This window comes from Triticum urartu, chromosome 6A (genome assembly GCF_056163025.1).
Source record: "Triticum urartu cultivar PI428250 chromosome 6A, HENAU_Tu73, whole genome shotgun sequence".
NCBI lineage: Eukaryota > Viridiplantae > Streptophyta > Magnoliopsida > Poales > Poaceae > Triticum > Triticum urartu.
In genome coordinates, this window is record NC_141878.1 from 461,756,721 (window position 1) to 461,770,346 (window position 13,626).

The window sequence follows — 13,626 nt, forward strand, 5'->3', positions numbered from 1 at the left end:
ATGCATTTCTTCAATAGGAGGTAAATTTTTAACACCCTCAGCTTTAATACCGTTTTCCTTCATAGATTTGTTTGCCTCTTGCATATCTTCAAGACTGAGATATAATATACCCCTCTTCTTCGGAGTGGGTTTAGGCGGTGGTTCAGGAAGAGTCCAATCATCGTAATTTTTCAATATGTTGTTCAATAATTCTCCAGCTTGTCCAACAGTTTGTTCCCTGGAAACACAACCGGCACAACTATCTAGGAAGTCCCTAGAAGCATCGGTTAGTCCATTATAGAATATATCAATTATTTCATTTTTCTTAAGAGGATGATTAGGCAAAGCATTAAGTAATTGGCAAAGCCTCCCCAAAGCTTGTGGGAGGCTCTCTTATTTAATTTGCACAAAGTTAAATATTTCCTGTAAGGAAGCTTGTTTCTTATGAGAAGGAAAATATTTTTCAGAGAAGTAATAAATCATATCCTGGGGACTACGCACACAACTAGGAGCAAGAGTATTGTACCAAGCTTTAGCACCACCCTTTAATGAGAACGGAAATAATTTGAGAGTAAAGTAATAGCGAGTTTTCTCATCATGAGTAAAAAGGGTGGCTATGTCATTGAACTTAGTAAGATGTGCCACAACAGCTTCAGTTTCATAACCATGGAAAGGATCAGATTCAACCAGAGTAGTTAACTCTGGGTCGACAGAGAATGCATACTCCTTATCATCAATAAATATAGGTGAAGTAGCAAACTTACGATCACATTTCATTCTAGCATTCAGATATTTTTCTTTATACTTGCATAATAATTTCTCTAGATCATCTCTATCTCTGCAAGCAAGAATATCCCTTGTTGTTTCTTCACTCATAACATAACCTTCCGGTACCTTAGGCAATTCATATCTAGGAAGGCTAGTTCTAGCAGGTGTTTCAGGAGATTCAGTTTCCAGCTCATCATCAGATTCAACAACATCATGTTGTATAACTCTAGCAATTTGTTTATCAAGAAATTCACCAAGTGGCACATCATCATTATCAAGGAAGGTACTAGCATCATCATAAGCATTATCCATAGCAGAAGTAGCATCATCAATAACTTGCGACATATCAAAATTAATAGCATATGGTGGTGTTGCAAGTTTACTTATAACAGAAGGTGAATCTAAAGCAGAACTGGATGGAAGTTCCTTACCTCCCCTCGTCTTTGAGGAAAAAATCTTAGTCTTAGCATCCTTCAGATTCTTCATAGTGATAATATGATAATAATCCCAGGTGACTCAACAAATATAGCTATGCTCCCTGGCAACGGCGCTAGAAAAAGGTCTTGATAACCCACAAGTATAGGGGATCGCAATAGTTTTCGAGGGTAGAGTATTCAACCCAAATTTATAGATTCAACACAAGGGGAGCCAAAGAATATTTGAAGGTATTAGCGGCTGAGTTGTCAATTCAACCACACCTGGAGATTAATTATCTGCAGAAAAGTGATCAGCAGCAAAGTAGTATGATAGTTTTGATAGTAGTAGCAGCAGCAATAGCAACAGTGACAGTGATAGCAGTAATTTTGTAGCAAGTGTAACAGTGATGATAGCAGTAGTAACTTAGCAGAAACAATATAAGATAAATTCGTAGGCATTGGATCGGTGAATTGTTGGATGATATTCATCATGTGACAGTTATAACATAGGGCCAAACGGTACTAGCTCCATTTCATCGATATAATGTAGGCATGTATTCCATAAATTGCCATACGTGCTTTATCAAAAGAACTTGCATGACATCTTTTGTCCTACTGCTACGTCTTGAGCTTGCGTTGGTTTTCCCCGAAGAGGAAGGGATGATGCAGCAGAGTAGCATAAGTATTTCCCTCAGTTTTTGCGAACCAAGGTATCAATCCAGTAGGAGGCCACGCTAAAGTCCCTCGTACATGCACAAAACGATAGCTACTCGCAACCAACGCGATTAGGGGTTGTCAATCCCTTCACGGTCACTTACGAGAGTGAGCTCTGATAGATATAATATTTTTGGTATTTTTGGTATAAAGATGCAAAGTAAAAAGTAAAGGCAAAGTAAAAAATCAAAGCAAGATTAAAGTGATGGAGATTGATATGATGAGAATAGACCCGGGGGCCATAGGTTTCACTAGTGGCTTCTCTCAAGAGCATAAGTATTCTACGGTGGGTGAACAAATTACTGTTGAGCAATTGACAGAATTGAGCATAGTTATGAGAATATCTAGGCATGATCATGTATATAGGCATCATGTCCGTGACAAGTAGACCTAAACGATTCTGCATCTAATACTATTACTCCACTCATCGACCGCTATCCAGCATGCATCTAGAGTATTAAGTTAAAAATAGAGTAACGCCTTAAGCAAGATGACATGATGTAGAGAGATAAATTCATGCAATATGAAATAAACCCCATCTTGTTATCCTCGATGGCAACGATGCAATACGTGCCTTGCTGCCCCTTCTGTCACTGGGAAAGGACACCGCAAGATCGAACCCAAAGCTAAGCACTTCTCCCATGGCAAGAACTACCAATCTAGTTGGCCAAACCAAACGGATAATTCGAAGAGACTTTCAAAGATAACCAATCATACATAAAAGAATTCAGAGAAGATTCAAATATTATTGATAGATAGACTTGATCATAAACCCACAATTCATCGGTCTCAACAAACACACCGCAAAAAGGAGATTACATCGAATAGATCTCCATAAGAGAGGGGGAGAACTTTGTATTGAGATTCAAAGAGAGAGAAGAAGCCATCTAGCTACTAACTATGGACCCGAAGGTCTGAGGTAAACTACTCACACTTCATCGGAGAGGCTATGATGATGTAGAAGCCCTCCGTGATGACGGCCCTCTTCCGGCGGAGCTCCGGAACAGGCCCCAAGATGGGATCTCGTGGATACAGAAAATTGCGGCGGTGGAATTAGGGTTTTGGCTCCTCTTCTGATCGTTTGGGGGTACGTGTGTATATATAGGAGGAAGAAGTACGCCGGAGGAGCACCGAGGGGCCCACGAGGCAGGGGGCGCGCCCTAGGGGGGGTGCGCCCCCCACCCTCGTGACCGCCTCTTTTGTTCCTTGGAGCAGGGTCCAAGTCTCCTGGATCACATTCGGTGAGAAAATCATGTTCCCGAAGATTTTATTCCGTTTGGACTCCGTTTGATATTCCGTTTCTTCGAAACACTGAAATAGGCAAAAAAACAGCAATTCTGGGCTGGGCCTCCGGTTAATAGGTTAGTCCCAAAAATAATATAAGTGAAAATAAAGCCCAATATAGTCCAAAACAGTAGATAATATAGCATGGAGAAATCAAAAATTATAGATACGTTGGAGACGTATCAGGCATCCCCAAGCTTAATTCCTGCTCGTCCTCGAGTAGGTAAATGATAAAAAGAGAACTTTTGATGTGGAGTGCTACTTGGCATAATTTCAATGCAAATCTTCTTAATTGTGGTATGAATATTCAGATTCGAAAGATTCAAGACAAAAGTTCATATTGACATAAAAATAATAATACTTCAAGCATACTAACAAAGCAATTATGTCTTCTCAAAATAACATGGCCAAAGAAAGTTATCCCTACAAAATCATATAGTCTGGTTATGCTCTATCTTCACCACACAAAATATTTAAATCATGCACAACCCCGATGACAAGCCAAGCAATTGTTTCATACTCTAACTTTTTCAAAACTTTTTCAATCTTCACGCAATACATGAGCGTGAGCCATGGATATAGCACTCTAGGTGGAACAGAATGGTGGTTGTGGAGAAGACAAAAAGGAGAAGATAGTCTCACATCAACTAGGCGTATCAACGGGCTATGGAGATGCCCATCAATAGATATCAATGTGAGTGAGTAGGGATTGCCATGCAATGGATGCACTAGAGCTATAAGTATATGAAAGCTCGAAAAGAAACTAAGTGGGTGTGCATCCAACTTGCTTGCTCATGAAGACCTAGGGCAATTTGAGGAAGCCCATCATTGGAATATACAAGCCAAGTTCTATAATGTAAAATTCCCACTAGTATATGAAAGTGATAACATGAGAGACTCTCTACTATGAAGATCATGGTGCTACTTTGAAGCACAAGTGTGGTAAAAGGATAGTAACATTGTCCCTTCTCTCTTTTTCTCTCATTTTTTTATATATTTTTTATATATTTTTTGTATTTTTTTATTTGGGCCTTTTCTCTTTTTTTATGGCCTCTTTTATTTTTTTTATTTGGGCTTCTTTGGCCTCTTTTATTTAGTTTTCGTCCGGAGTCTCATCCCGACTTATGGGGGAATCATAGTCTCCATCATCCTTTCCTCACTGGGACAATGCTCTAATAATGATGATCATCACACTTTTATTTTTCTTACAACTCGATACTTAGAACAAAATATGACTCTATGTGAATGCATCCGGCGGTGTACCGGGATATGCAATATGACAATGATAATACTGGGCTGGGCCTCCGGTTAATAGGTTAGTCCCAAAAATAATATAAAAGTGGAAAATAAAGCCCAATATAGTCCAAAACAGTAGATAATATAGCATGGAGGAATCAAAAATTATAGATATGTTGGAGATGTATCAGGCATCCCCAAGCTTAATTCCTGCTCGTCCTTGAGTAGGTAATGATAAAAAGAGAATTTTTGATGCGGAGTGCTACTTGGCATAATTTCAATGCAAATCTTCTTAATTGTGGTATGAATATTCATATTCGAAAGATTCAAGACAAAAGTTCATATTGACATAAAAATAATAATACTTCAAGCATACTAACAAAGCAATTGTGTCTTCTCAAAATAACATGGCCAAAGAAAGTTATCCCTACAAAATCATATAGTCTGGCTATGCTCTATCTTCACCACACAAAATATTTAAATCATGCACAACCCCGATGACAAGCCAAGCAGTTGTTTCATACTCTAACTTTTTCAAAACTTTTTCAATCTTCACGCAATACATGAGTGTGAGCCATGGATATATCACTATAGGTGGAATAGAATGGTGGTTGTGGAGAAGACAAAAAGGAGAAGATAGTCTCACATCAACTAGGCGTATCAACGGGCTATGGAGATGCCCATCAATAGATATCAATGTGAGTGAGTAGGGATTGCCATGAAACGGATGCACTAGAGCTGTAAGTATATGAAAGCTCGAAAAGAAACTAAGTGGGTGTGCATCCAACTTGCTGGCTCATGAAGACCTAGGGCAATTTGAGGAAGCCCATCATTGGAATATACAAGCCAAGTTCTATAATGTAAAATTCCCACTAGTATATGAAAGTGATAACATGAGAGACTCTCTACTATGAAGATCATGGTGCTACTTTGAAGCACAAGTGTGGTAAAAGGATAGTAACATTGTCCCTTCTCTCTTTTTCTCTCATTTTTTATATATTTTTTGTATATTTTTTTATTTGGGCCTTTTCTCTTTTTTATGGCCTCTTTTCTTTTTTTATTTGGGCTTCTTTGGCCTCTTTTATTTATTTTTCGTCCGGAGTCTCATCCCGACTTATGGGGGAATCATAGTCTCCATCATCCTTTCCTCACTGGGACAATGCTCTAATAATAATGATTATCACACTTTTATTTTTCTTACAACTCAACAATTACAACTCGATACTTAGAACAAAATATGACTCTATATGAATGCATCCGGCGGTGTACCGGGATATGCAATATGACAATGATGGCATGTGTCATGAACGGAATGGTGGAAAGTTGCATGGCAATATATCTCAGAATGGCTATGGAAATGCCATAATAGGTAGGTATGGTGGCTGTTTTGAGGAAGGTATATGGTAGGTGTATGATACCGGCGAAAGGTGCGTGGTATTAGAGAGGCTAGCAAAGGTGGAAGGGTGAGAGTGCGTATAATCCATGGACTCAACATTAGTCATAAAGAACTCATATACTTATTGCAAAAATCTATAAGTTATCAAAGCAAAGTATTATGCGCATGCTCCTAGGGGGATAGATTGGTAGGAAAAGACCATCGCTCGTCCCCGACCTCCACTCATAAGGAAGACAATCAATAAATAAATCATGCTCCGACTTCATCACATAACGGTTCACCATACGTGCATGCTACGGGAATCACAAACTTTAACACAAGTATTCTTTAAATTCAAAACTACTCAACTAGCATGACTTTAATATTATCACCTCCATATCTCAAAACAATTATCATGCTTCAATCTTTTCTTAGTATTCAACACACTCAAAAGAAAGTTTCACAAATCTTGAATACCAAGCATATTATTATTAAGCAAATTACCATGCTATTAAGAGACTCTCAAAATAATTTAAGTGAAGCATGAGAGATCAATAGTTTCTTTAAAACAAATCCACCACCGTGCTCTAAAATATCTAAGTGAAGCACATAGAGCAAAATTATAACGCTCACAAGATATAAGTGAAGCACATAGAGCAAAACTACATAGCTCAAAAGATATAAGTGAAGCACATAGAGTATTCTATCAAATTTTAATTCATGTATGGCTCTCTCAAAAGGTGTGTACAGCAAGGATGATTGCGGCATACTAAGACACAAATACACAAATAATACAAGACGCTCCAAGCAAAAAACATATCATGTTGGTGAATAAAAATATAGCCCCAAGTAAATTACCGATGGAAGTGGACGAAAGAGGGGATGCCTCCCGGGGCATCCCCAAGCTTTGACTTCTTGGTGTCCTTGGATTATATTGGGGGTGCCATGGGCATCCCCAAGCTTAGGCTCTTACCACTCCTTGTTCCATAATCCATCAAAAGAATTCACCCAAAACTTGAAAACTTCACAACACAAAACTCAAAATAGAAAACTCGTGAGCTCCGTTAGCGAAAGAAAACAAAAGACCACTTCAAGGTACTGTAATGAACTCATTCTTCATTTATATTGGTGTTAAAACTACTGTATTCCAACTTCTCTATGGATTATAAACTATTTTACTAGCCATAGATTCATCAAAATAAGCAAACAACACACGAAAAACAGAATCTGTCAAAAACGGAACAGTCTGTAGTAATCTGTATCTAGCGCAAGATCTGGAACCCCAAAAATTCTAAAATAAATTGCTGGACGTGAGGAATTTATCTATTAATCATCTGCAAAACTAATTAACTAAATATCACTCTTCAAATAAAAATGACAGCAGTTCTCGTGAGCGCTAAAGTTTCTGTTTTTTACAGCAAGTTCAACAAGACTTTCCCCAAGTCTTCCCAACGGTTCTACTTGGCACAAACACTAATTAAACACAAAAAACACAAAAAAACAGAGGCTAAATAATTTATTTATTACTAAGCAGGAGCAAAAATCAAGGAATAAAAATAAAATTGGGTTGCCTCCCAACAAGCGCTATCGTTTAACGCCCCTAGCTAGGCATAAAAGCGAGGATAGATCTAAGTATTGCCATCTTTGGTAGGCAATTCTTCGATGAGGCATCTGCTTCCCTTAGGAATTTCTTTCTTTCTAGTGATTATTAAACTTTTAGGCACAAGATCGAAAAATTCATTTGTAGCAATTAGTTCCTTAATGATTTCAAAAAGATTGGGATGAATACTTATAGATTTAAGATCTGCAGTTTCCTTAGATGATTCACCCTTATTTTAAGGAACATACATAAGCTTGGCAATTTTAGTAGGAGGGCTTGGAGTATTCTTTACGGAAGAAAAAGCAGTTCCCAAGTTTTTAATGATACCCTCAAGTTTATCAATTCTAGTAGAATCTAAGTTCATCTTCTCATTAACTATGGGTTCCTTTTCCTTAATATTTTTCAAAGTCATTCCTACCTTAGATCCATATTGAGTAATTTGATTGTGGATATTTTTATCTAGATTTTCAATTGATTCAATAGTAGCAACTTTATTTTCAATAATTTCAAGTCTTTGCATAACATGCTCCAAAGTTAACAAGGTTCTATTAACCAAAAGAGGTGGTGAGCCAAATAAATTTAGCATAGCATTATAAGAATCAAAAGTATGGCTACCCAAGAAGTTCCCTCCGGTAATGGTATCGAGGATATATCTATACCAAGGATTAACACCTACATAAAAATTGCGGAGAAGAACTAAGGTAGATTGCTTCCTGGTAGATCTATTTTGAGCATTGCAAATTCTATACCAAGCATCTTTTAGATTTTCTCCCTCCCTTTGTTTAAAATTTAGAACTTCACTCTCGGGAGACAACGGAGAAGATATGAGACTAGCCATGACGGCAAGCAAACAAACTAGCACACAAGCAAACGAAAAGGCAAATAGAGAGGGAGGATAGAGAGAGAGGGCAAATAAAACGGCAAGGGTGAAGTGGGGGAGAGGAAAACAAGAGGCAAATGGAAAATAATGTAATGCGAGAGATAGGGATTGTGATGGGTACTTGGTATGTTGACTTTTTGCGTAGACTCCCCGGCAACGGCGCCAGAAATCCTTCTTGCTACGTCTTGAGCTTGCATTGGTTTTCCCCGAAGAGGAAGGGATGATGCAGAAGAGTAGCGTAAGTATTTCCCTCAGTTTTTGAGAACCAAGGTATCAATACAGTAGGAGGCCACGCTCAAGTCCCTCATACCTGCACAAAACGATAGCTACTCGCAACCAACGCGATTAAGGGTTTTCAATCCCTTCACGGTCACTTACGAGAGTGAGATCTGATAGATATAATATTTTTGGTATTTTTGGTATAAATATGCAAAGTAAAAAGTAAAGGCAAAGTAAAAAAGCAAAGCAAGATGAAAGTGATGGAGATTGATATGATGAGAATAGACCCGGGGGCCATAGGTTTCACTAGTGCCTTCTCTCAAGAGCATAAGTATTCTACGGTGGGTGAACAAATTACTGTTGAGCAATTGACAGAATTGAGCATAGTTATGAGAATATCTAGGCATGATCATGTATATAGGCATCACGTCCGTGACAAGTAGACCGAAACGATTCTGCATCTACTACTATTACTCCACTCATCGACCGCTATCCAGCATGCATCTAGAGTATTAAGTTAAAAACAGAGTAACGCCTTAAGCAAGATGACATGATGTAGATAGATAAATTCATGCAATATGAAATAAACCCCATCTTGTTATCCTCGATGGCAATGATGCAATACGTGCCTTGCTGCCCCTTCTGTCACTCGGAAAGGACACCGCAAGATCGAACCCAAAGCTAAGCACTTCTCCCATGGCAAGAACTACCAATCTAGTTGGCCAAACCAAACAGATAATTCGAAGAGACTTGCAAAGATAACCAATCATACATAAAAGAATTTAGAGAAGATTCAAATATTATTCATAGATAGACTTGATCATAAACCCACAATTCATCGATCTCAACAAACACACCGCAAAAAGAAGATTACATCGAATATATCTCCACAAGAGAGGGGGAGAACTTTGTATTGAGATTTAAAGAGAGAGAAGAAGCCATCTAGCTACTAACTATGGACCCGAAGGTCTGAGGTAAACTACTCACACTTCATCGGAGAGGTTATGATGATGTAGAAGCCCTCCGTGATGATGGCCATCTTCCGGCGGAGCTCCGGAACAGGCCCCAAGATGGGATCTCGTGGATATAGAAAGTTGCGGCGGTGGAATTAGGTTTTTGGCTCCTCTTCTGATCGTTTGGGGGTACATGTGTATATATAGGAGGAGGAAGTATGCCGGAGGAGCACCGAGGGGCCCACGAGGCAGGGGGTGTGCCCTAGGGGGGCCCACCCTCATGACCGCCTCTTTTGTGCCTTGAAGCAGGGTCCAAGTCTCCTGGATCACGTTTGGTGAGAAAATCATGTTCCCAAAGATTTTATTCCGTTTGGACTCCGTTTGATATTCTGTTTCTTCGAAACACTGAAATAGGCAAAAAAACAGCAATTCTGGGCTGGGCCTCCGGTTAATGGTTAGTCCCAAAAATAATATAAAAGTGAAAATAAAGCCTAATATGGTCCAAAACAGTAGATAATATAGCATGGAGCAATCAAAAATTATAGATACGTTGGAGACGTATCACCTACCCTCCCGTGGCATCGGGGTCCATATTGGAAACTGTTGACACACGAACATGTCACGTGTACCCTCGACGCCGGGGGTGATGCACCGCAGCTCACGTCGAAGGAGACCCGACCGACAGCGCGATACGCAAGACAGTCGACGGGCGCTTTTGTAGACCCGAAAACCCCATACCCCCGGGAGGGACCCCGTCAGGGAGTGCGGCGGCTATGGGCTGCCCTAGGTCGATTCGCTCGCCCCTAGAGCCTCGGGATTCGCAGCTCTCAAACATGAAGAACAGCGAAGAACGAGATAGAAAAACGGTGGAGAGATAAAATGTAGATGAAAAAGTAGTATATTGATTTGTTCGATTGTGTGTTGTTCAATCGGCCGTCACCCCCAACATATATAAGAGGCGGCTGGACTTCCCGTACAATTAAAGGATTCATCTAGGCTTTCCTTACAAGAAAAATTATATCAATTCACGTCCTAGAGTCCTAATTCTATTCCAACTCGGATTCAGTCTGAATCTGGCCCAAACTCTGTCTTCCTTCTTGCGCGGGCCGCCGGGCTTGCATATGATCTCTGATCGAGACGGCCCAAATATCAAACTTGGGCGCCTCGACGATACGAACAACTCTCATGTTGATCATTTTTTCAAATAAGGCCATCTTGAATACTTTTCGAGGTCATCTTTATCTTCCAGTCGGACTCGGTTTTGTAGTAGACTGGATTATCTGAGTCTCGTAGTGAATTTGTAGGCTATATATTATCTCTGATGATGATGACTCCAAAATCAAAATTTACCGTCTTGATGATACGCACAACTTCTGTATTGAACACTTCTTCATCCAAGGTCATTTTGATAAACTTTCGAGCACATGTTCAATTTCACTCAGACTTGAGCTCATCCACTCGGATATTAGATACTTTCACTCGGATCGTCCGATTGGACTTTTTCACTCGGAAGACAATCTTTCACTCGGATAACTATATTTCCACTCGGATGACTATATTTCCACTCGGAAGGCACTATCTTATTCAATCGGCAAGTTTTTGTCCCGATGGTAATCTTTTCACTCGGAATATTTTCACCTGGACGACAATTTCACTCGGATGATCATATTTTCACTCGGATGACTATATTTCCACTTGGATAATAATAAGTTCATCCGGTCAGCAAACTTTCACTCGACCGTACAATTTCACAAGGCACTAAATAATGTCTCAGTTTTGTGCAAGCATAATATAAGCATAGACATAATTTCTCAATAAATGTATACCTTGTCTCTACGTCCAATAAACGGTGGCTCAAATAAGTGATGGCATGCTCTTTTCCTTCGGTCTCTTGAGTTAGAACAGCACCAATAACTCCTTCCTCTGCTGCAATGTAAAGTCTGAAGGGTTCCCTATGCTTGGGTGCTTTCATCACCGGAGGAGTGCACAAATAATTCTTGATCATATCAAATGCTTCTTGCTGTTTTGCCCCCCAACTGAAATCAGCATCATTCTTTAACCGAAGGATAGGAGTAAATGCATCAACTTTCCCTGATAGATTAGCTATGAACCTTCTCAAATAATTGACCTTGCCAAGGAACTTTTGCATATCTCTCTTGCATGTTGGAGCCTCCACCTTCTGTATAGCCTCTATATTTTTGGGATCAATCTCTATACCATCTTCATGAATAATGAAACCCAAAAACTTGCCAGCTGACACGCCGAAAGCACAATTCAAAGGATTCATTTTCAATCCATACTTTTTCATTCTTTCAAAAGATAAACGCAAATCGGCCAAGTGAGATTCAAAAGCATCCGATTTGACAACAATATCATCAATATAAACTTCAAGTATGACACCGAGTAAATCATGAAAAATCAAATTCATAGCCCTTTGATACGTGGCGCCAGCATTTTTTAATCCGAATGTCATCACTGTCCACTCGAATAAACCAAGGAAACCAGGACATCGAAAAGCCGTTTTGTACATGTCCTTTTCGGCCATGAAAATTTGATTATATCCGGCATTACCATCTAGAAATCTAATAACCTTATGTCCAGAAGCATCATTAATAAGCATATCGGCTATTGGCATAGGATACTCATCTTTGGGTGTAGCCCTATTCAAATCTCTGAAATCAATGCACACCCTCAACTTGCCAGATCCTTTCTTCTCTACTGGGACAATGTTAGAAATCCACTCGGCATACCTACAAGGTCGAATGAAATTAGCTTCAAGCAGTCGACTGATCTCTTCCTTGATCTGGTCATATGTTTTCGGATTAAATTTTCTGGCCGACTGTTTATAAGGTCTAAAACCGGCCTTTATAGGCAACCGATGTTCCACTAGCTCTCGGCTTAACCCTGGCATCTCATGATATTCCCATGCAAAGCAACAAACATATTCTTTCAGTAGCTCGATTAACTTAGCCTTACAATCGGCTTTCAAATTTTTGTTTATAAATGTCGGTCGAGTGACTGAACCATCTCTAATATCTACCTCTTCTAACGGATTGGCTGATGTAAAATCTTGTCCAAGTTTATCCATGTCATCCAACTCCTCTATAGACTCATACATATCGTTCTCATTGGACCGATACTTTACAAGACGTTTTTGTAACCACTCGGAATTAGGATCCATTTAAACATATCATACCTTGGAGCCGATTGCATTCACTCGGCTTTAAAGAGATGGGCACAAAACCATTCTTGGTTGCGCTGAGAAAATCAAATTCTGATAAGTCACGTCCCGTCAAGCAAGTAGCCTTGGGATGTTGCCAATCCACCGATGCATTGGCCAAAGCAACACAAGCCGAGTTATCCGCGTGAATAACTTCCACTTCATCTTCAACCCACTGAATCAAAAACTGGTGCATAGTGGATGGCACGCACTGGTTTCCATGATCCCAATCACGGCCTAGTATGACGTTGTAGTTACCTTGCACCTCAGGGACAAAGAATGCAGTAGCCAAAGTTTTGCTTCCGACTGTAAGCTCCACATACATCACACCTTTGGCTTCAGTTTTCTCTTTGCCTTCAAATCCATTGAGCACCATATTGGTCTTGATCAATTCTTCATCAGGCAAATCCAATCTCTTGAAGACCGAATAGGGCATAAGATTTACCACAGCACCACCATCAACAAGCATCCGAGTGAGCGGCGACCCATTGATATGACCTCTGAGATATAATGGTTTAATATGTGTTACTGGTTCTTTTGGCTTCTCGAATATTGCGTTTTTAGGGCCAAAATCCAACTGTGCCACCTCCCCTTCTTCATCTACAGCACGAAACTCAGTAGGTAAGTAGTACACCATATTGATATCCATACCTTCATGAACCGTCGTAGACTCATAGTCCAACATATCAGCCTCCTCCTCGAGTGCATCCACCGATTCTAAAATTTGTCCGAGTGATGGATAAGTAAGAAGTGTCGCAGATGATGTCATATCTGCTGCATCGTCCTCCTTTGGTGATGTAAGTATTGCTGTGATAGATGTAGAAGCTATTGTATCTTGTATTTGTTTAGGCCTCCACACTTTTTTTGGTGGAACCATGGGTCGAGTGTCATTGAACAACTTATCCCTTTGTTTCTCGGCCTCCTGTTCTGCCATCTCTCGACTCCTTAACCTCTGTAGTTTCCTCTTTTGTGTCTTTGTTAG